The sequence below is a fragment of the Chenopodium album genome, chromosome 1 (assembly GCF_948465745.1).
Source record: "Chenopodium album chromosome 1, dcCheAlbu1.1, whole genome shotgun sequence".
In the NCBI taxonomy this organism is placed as follows: Eukaryota; Viridiplantae; Streptophyta; class Magnoliopsida; order Caryophyllales; family Amaranthaceae; genus Chenopodium; species Chenopodium album.
The window spans coordinates 42191828-42198928 of record NC_137834.1 but is presented as its reverse complement, the minus strand read 5'-3'; the positions used below and the strand labels follow the sequence as shown (position 1 = coordinate 42198928).

At 42.8% G+C, this 7101-nt stretch overlaps 1 non-coding gene across 1 annotated transcript; it reads right to left on the bottom strand.

Annotated features, from left to right (window-relative positions):
- Positions 1-3331: 3331 nt before the first annotated feature.
- Positions 3332-3437, bottom strand: LOC145565436 (small nucleolar RNA R71). Its single transcript, XR_014095032.1, has one exon. It is a non-coding gene; the product is annotated as a small nucleolar RNA R71 (small nucleolar RNA).
- Positions 3438-7101: the final 3664 nt, after the last annotated feature.

Below are 7101 nucleotides of genomic sequence, written 5' to 3'. Positions count from 1 at the left end.
CCTTGGATTCTTCATCTCCCTCCCGATCATCCTCCTCGTCCCCAGAAGATGAGCCGCCGGACGAGCTAGACTTTTCGGAGGCATTCTGGGTAGCCGCCTCCTTCTCGGCCGCCTCCTGAGCTTCCCTGAGGAGTCGGGAATTGAACTCGTCGTTTGCCTTATGAAACCGGGCCTTCTAAGTTTGATAATCGGCAAACAGTTGAACAGCTGCCCAGGCCGCACGTATGATGACCTCATTATCGTCCATCATTTGTTTGACCAAGGCCTGTTTCTCCTCCTCCATTAAGGACCTATACATGGTCCGGAGTTGGGTCTCCTAGTTGCACAGCCGCCCTCGAAGTCTCTTGACCGTCTCCCCTAGGTTAGACGCCTTGGATTCCGCCTCCTTGAGAGTCTCCAACTTCTCCTCAAGGTCCTTGACCTTGTCTTGGACCTCCTTCACCCGCTGCTTTGCTGCGTCCAAGTTCTGCTGGTTTTGAAGATTTGCTGACGCCTGGGAATACAACATATCAAGTGTCAGAATCTCATTTTGAGCAATCTCAAACTGAGCTTAGTCTAGAGTAGAGGCGGCCCGAGCATTCGCTGCCTTTATCTCCCTGGTCTTCTCATTGAGTGGCCCTTTGAGACTACTCACGCGCAGCATAGCCTGTAGTCGTCCAAAACAAGGAAATTCATCAGAAACCATTCAGAAAAAAATATTAACCAAGTTATAAGAAGAATTTTTCCTTCGCAAAGAAGCGCCAGAATGCCATCAAGGTCAAGGGTGCTGAACCCTCTGACGGCAGTCTTGTCCTCAAGATCAAGCGTCCTAAGCATCAGCCTGGTCATCTGGAGGACAGTTGGCCTCACTGAGGCATCTATCAATACAAATACAACTAATTTAAGACTTTGAACAAGGTTTCACTTCATGAAGCACATGGTCGGATGGTCGGATGATTTACCACCTTCTCCCCCTGCGGCTTCGCTGCCGCATGCTGTGCCGCCAGCAGTGGTGAGTGGTTGTTTGCCACTCTTTGACACTCGTTGTTGAGCGTCCGGCTTTGTTGGAGTTTGGGTGGGGGAAGAGGTGCCCATTCTCTTCCGAGGCTTAGTGGCGACGTGTTTTGATGAGTGGCATTTACGCCACGATTAAGGTTCATTTTGATGGTCATTTTCCCACATTTGCGGCTTGTTTGCATCCTTTTCTTTGCACTTAGTTCCCTTTCCCTTTATGCATCTTCTTTCCTAGATTTTTCCCCTTTTTCCTACTCTTTACTTTGATTTCCATGCTTATGCTTTGTAGGAACCATCGGGGTTTTCAAGAGGAGGAAGCTAAGCTCAAGGAAAGCTGAAGGAAGCAAGATTCAGAAGAGGTTCGGCCGAACCTCCTGAAGGTGTGGCCGAACCAGGGTGTGGCTGAACCTGCTCAGTGGTCTGGCCGAACGTCGAGGCAGAGTCAAGAAGCAATTTGGCAAATTTACAGGAGTGGTCGAACCTTAGAAGTTCGACCAGACCAGGATCAGGGAGGTTCGACCGAACCTACCTTGTAGTCCGGCCAAACCTTCCCAGTGTTCGGTCGGACCACTCCTCTATTTCAGCTAGCTTTGTACGGACTATATAAGTCCCATTTTAGAACGTTTTGATGTAATTAGATTAACTTAGTTTTAATTTTCTGCACAATTTTAAGCTTAATCTAGAGAGAGAAACACTATTAGTCTTAATTTGGTAGAGAGAGAAAAAGTGGATTTCTTCATTGATGATCTTGGATTTTGAAGAAGAAGCTTGTTTAATCTTTTGTAGATCTTCAACTTCAATTTATGAGCAATATCTTACTCTTTCTCTTCACTTTTGCATTTAATTTTGCTTGTTTACTTTGATTTTCCTTCTTTGCTTATTAATCATGTTGATGCTATTTATTTGATGATTGATATTGTTCTCAACATGATTTGTGATTAGTCTCTTAGCCAAGGGTGTGGGGATGATGTAGTTGCTAATTGTTCATATCATGCTTTTAATATTGAGATTAAGTTAATTGTGATTAAAATCTTTGCATGCTTGATATTCTTTGATCTTCTTGGAAGTGCACATTGTTAGTTGATTAAAGGTGAATCTTTGCTAACAAGGAACGGAAGTTGACTTAGTTAAGGTTCATTACTATCGATTGTTCTTTGATTGCACCTCCCAATATATGGTTCTAGTGTGGAAACATAAAGGCTATGTTAGGAGAAACCGATTAACCCCGAAAGGCAGTTAGATTGAACCTTATGTCGATATTCATGCATGTTTAGTTCGCTATTGATTTTCTTTTATGTTATTGCATGATCAAGCGGCATCTACATCTACCCATCTCCCTTGGTGTTTAGTTATATTGATTTTAACTCATTTTATCTTTAGTTTAATCTCTTAGCCATTCATATCCTTTGTCCCAAGATAGCTTAAAGTCTAGTGATGAATGCGGTGTTTATGTGCTTCTCCCTGTGGTTCGACCCCTCTTCTTGCCATATACTTGTATTAGGATAAGTCGAGTGTTAAAAATTGTATTTGATTTAGGTGTACTTGTCTAACGACGCAATTATTCCTCTATCAAATTGGCGCCCTTGCCGGGGAGACGGCTTCCATTGCTATTTTATTGCTTGTTTGAGACTATCTCATCTTTTATTTATTAGTGTTTGCTACTTTTGTTACTTGTCAGTGCTTAAGTTCTTCTTAGCTTTGTTGTATGAACAAAGGACGAACCCGCTCAAGATATTTGATTCCCATCGATCCAGAGCTAGAGAGGTCTTTGTCCCTACTTCGAAGAGAAGCAAGAGTAAGGAGTAGAAATTCTCACACCCCAACGAGAGAAGTAAGAGAAATAGAAGATACTCCACCCTTTTCACCCTCAAGTGAAGAATTAGATAGCCCTAACTCATCATCAAGTCCGAAAATCAACCCTTTCTCAACCTATAAGTTCAAGAGTGAAGAAGGTCCTAAAATGGGAGAGAATACGCCTTTGAGTCGTCTTGGGGCTCCCGAAGCCTTTAGAGCACAAAGTGGGATCCTAACTCCTACTACTCAAGCCAACAATTTCGAGATTAAGCCTAATTTGATTGCTTTGATTGAGAGGAAATAATTCTCGGGTGGAAAGTTTGAGAGTCCTCATGAGCACTTAAAAGAGTTTGAGAAATATTGTGACACAATAAAGGCCAATGGAGTGACTCAAGAATATATTCGCCTCAAGATGTTTCCATTTTCACTAATTGGAGAGGTCTAGAATGGCTAGAGAAGGAGGTGCCCCCTAACTCTCTCACAACATGGGACCAAGTGACTACGACTTTCTTGAGAAGGTTTTATAACCATAGGAAGACCGCCGAGGCTCGGTCTTTGATTCAAGGTTTTCGCCAAAAGAGTGGTGAATCTCTAAGTGCGGCATGGGAACGATACAAAGAGCTTCAACGTCAATGCCCACACCATGGGATACCCAACTATCAACTCATTCACACTTTCTATGGAGGTCTCACACCTCAAGGAAGAACAAGCCTAGACGTCGCGGCCGGCGGTCCAATCATGAATAAAGGAGAGGATGAAGTGGAGTGTATTATAGAGGAGGCCGCAAAGCACTATGATGATTGGTATGAAGGAGAAAGGGATGCTACTTCTAGTAAGGGTGTTTATGCATTGGAGCAAGCCAACGCAATCAACAACCTTTCTACCCAAATCTCTAAAATGACCAAGCAAATGGATGAATTGATGAAAGAAAGGTCCAATCCTCATGGTAATACCTCCCCTTCAAACAAGGGAGGCAATGGTATGGATACTTCCTCCTCCTCTTCTTACAATACAATGCCCCAAGGATGCATGTTTTGTTCTAATTGTGAAACCTATGATCATGATACCTCTCATTGTGTATATGCTTGTGAAGTTCAACCCCTTTCCCATGAACATGATGATAATATGGAAAATGTCAATGCTATGAATTTTGCTCCTAGAATGGGGAATGTAGGGAACTTGAGGCCAAACTCCAATCAAATGGGGAATTGGAATCAAGGTGGAAACCGTGGTTAGAACCAAAGTGGTGGTGGTTATGATAACCAATACCATGGTGGGGGAGGCCCTTCCAATTTCAATGGAAGAGGCTACTCTAACCAAAGGGGGTATGGTAATGAAAACCAACAATCTAATTCCCGATACCATGACCATCAAAATTAAAATTTTGGTGATCAAGTTAACATGGGAAATAATCAACAAAGCAAGGTTCCTAACATAGGCACGGGAGGAAATAGGGGTCAATATGTTTCTAACTATGCCCAAACTAATAGGCCTCCGGGTTTCCATCAACCCCAACTTCCTCCACCTCAACAACCTCTTCAATTTGAATCCCCTCCAAATGATCCCGTGATGGCTAAATTAGATGCGATATTAAAAATGCGTGAGGAGGATCAAAAGAAACATGAAGAGGCCCAAAAACGCACCAATGCTCACATGAAAATGCTTGAGACCCAAATTGCTCAACTTGCATCTAATTCATCCCCTTCTTCTTCTTCTTCTTCTTCTTCTTCTTCTTCTTCTTCTTCTTCTTCTTCTTCTTCTTCTTCTTCTTCTTCTCACATTCCAAGTCAAGGAGTCAACCCAAAACCTTTGTATGCCGTGACAACTAGGAGTGGGAAGGTAGTAGGGAGTGACCCTTTAGTTGAGGAAGAACCCCAACAAGAGGTGGAGTTAGAGGATGAGGGTGAAAAAACCAATGAGCCATTGAGTGTTGAAAAGGAAAAAGATGTTGAGGTGCGAAAGGAAAAAGAAGCCTCCCCCTTGCCTCTAAATTGCCAACCTAGAGAGGAGAAGCTACCCTTTCCACAACGATTGTGAGAGCTAAACTTGATGCCCAATTTGGGAAGTTTTTAGAAGTCATTAAGAATTTGCATATTTCCGTCCCTTTTGTTGATGCTATGAAGCAAATTCCCCACTATTCCAAATACTTTAAAGATCTTTTGAGTGGGAGAAGGGAGTGTGAGACGGTGAGTTTGACCGCCAATTGTAGTGCAATTCTTTCCAACAAACTTCCTACCAAATTGAAAGATCCGGGTAACTTTTCCATCCCTTGTTCTATCAATGGCATTGAATTTGATAAAGCCTTGTGTGATTTAGGAGCAAGTGTGAGTCTCATGCCCTATTCCGTCTACCAAAAGCTTAGTGTAGGAACCCTCTCCCCTACTAAAATTACTCTCCAACTAGCGGATCGTTCCATTAAGTTCCCCATGGGAAAGGTTGAGGACATTCCCCTTAGGGTAGGAAAGTTCACTTCCCCGTGGATTTCTATGTGCTAGAGATGGATGAGGATGAGAGGATTCCTATAATTTGGGTAGACCATTTCTAGCTACTTCTAGAGCTATCATCGATGTGAAGGATGGTAAGATATCCTTGAAAATTGACAATGATTCCATTGAGTTTGATTTGAATAATGTCATGCAACAACCCTCCTCAAGTGGTGAAGGCTTTAGAGTAGATGTTCTTGATACCGTGCTTAATGAATTTTCTCGCTCCCACTTGCATGCTACTAATGATTCTCTTGAAAGTGTGTTGTTGAATGAATTAAAGATAGGTACTCACAAAGAACACATACAATTCTATGAGGATTTGCTTGAGGAAAGCAAGAAGGAGTGCAAGGATGCGAGCATGGAAGAAGAGGCTCCTTACATTCATGACCTCTTTCAAGTTGAAGAAAGAGAAGAGAGCCCCAATGGTAAGGGAGCACCAAAGGTAGACTTGAAACCTCTACCTTTGGGCTTGAGGTATGCATTTCTTGGTCCCGATGAGTCTTTCCCCGTGATTGTCAATTCTAACCTAACGGAGGAGCAAACCTCCCTCTTGATCAATGTTTTGAGAAAACACAAGAAAGCTTTGGGTTATACCATTGATGATATCAAAGGTATGAGTCCATCTTTATGTATGCACAAAATTGATCTAGAGGGAGATGCCAAACCCGTTTGACAAAGGCAAAGAAAGCTTAACCCTTCCATGCAAGAGGTTGTGCGGAAGGAAGTGGCTAAGCTTCTTGATGTGGGAATTATTTACCCAATTGGTCATAGTGATTGGGTATCTCCCGTGCAAGTTGTGCCTAAGAAAGGGGGCATGACGGTAGTGAAAAATGATCATGATCAACTAGTGCCTACTAGGCTTGTTACCGGTTGGCGCATGTGTATTGACTATCGCTAAATGATCAAGTACATGCAAAGATCATTTTCCACTACCGTTCATTGATCAAATGTTGGAAAGGCTTACAAAGCATTCCTTCTATTGTTTCCTCGATGGTTACTCGGGATTTTTCCAAATCTCGATTGACCCTAAGGATCAAGAGAAGACGACTTTTACTTGCCCCTACGGTACTTATGCGTATCGTAGGATGCCTTTCGGGCTTTGTAATGCCCCTGCAACATTCCAACGTTGCATGATGTCCATTTTTTGTGATATGATTGAGGATAAGATAGAGGTCTTCATGGATGACTTCCCCGTTGGAGGAGCCACCTATGAAGATTGTCTATCTAATTTATCTCGTTGCTTAGAAAGATGTGAGAGGGCTAACCTCGTGTTGAATTGGGAAAAGTGCCACTTTATGATGGAATGTGGGATTGTTCTTGGGGCACAAAATTCCCCATGCCGGCATTGAGGTAGATAGAGCCAAGGTAGAGTTCATTGAAAAACTTCCTCCCCCCACCAACGTGAAGGAAGTGAGATCCTTTCTATAGGAATCCTCTCACATCCCTATTGCAACAAGATAAGGAGTTTGTGTTTGATGATGCTTGTCAAGAGTCTTTTTGTATGTTGAAAGAAGCCCTTTGCACCGCTCCTATTGTCCAAGGTCCGGATTGGTCTCTTCCATTTGAGCTCATGTGCGATGCAAGCGAAGAGGCCATTGGATCGATTCTTGGACAACAAAAGGATGGGAAACTTCATGTCATACATTATTTGTCTAAAACTCTCAATTATGCCCAACGAAACTACACAACTACCGAGAAGGAGTTCCTAGCGGTTATTCACTCATTTGAGAAGTTTAGAACCTACCTCATTAGTTCTAGGACAATTGTGTATACCGACCACTCGGCTCTCAAATATTTTATAGGAAAGAAGGAAGCTAAACCGAGGTTG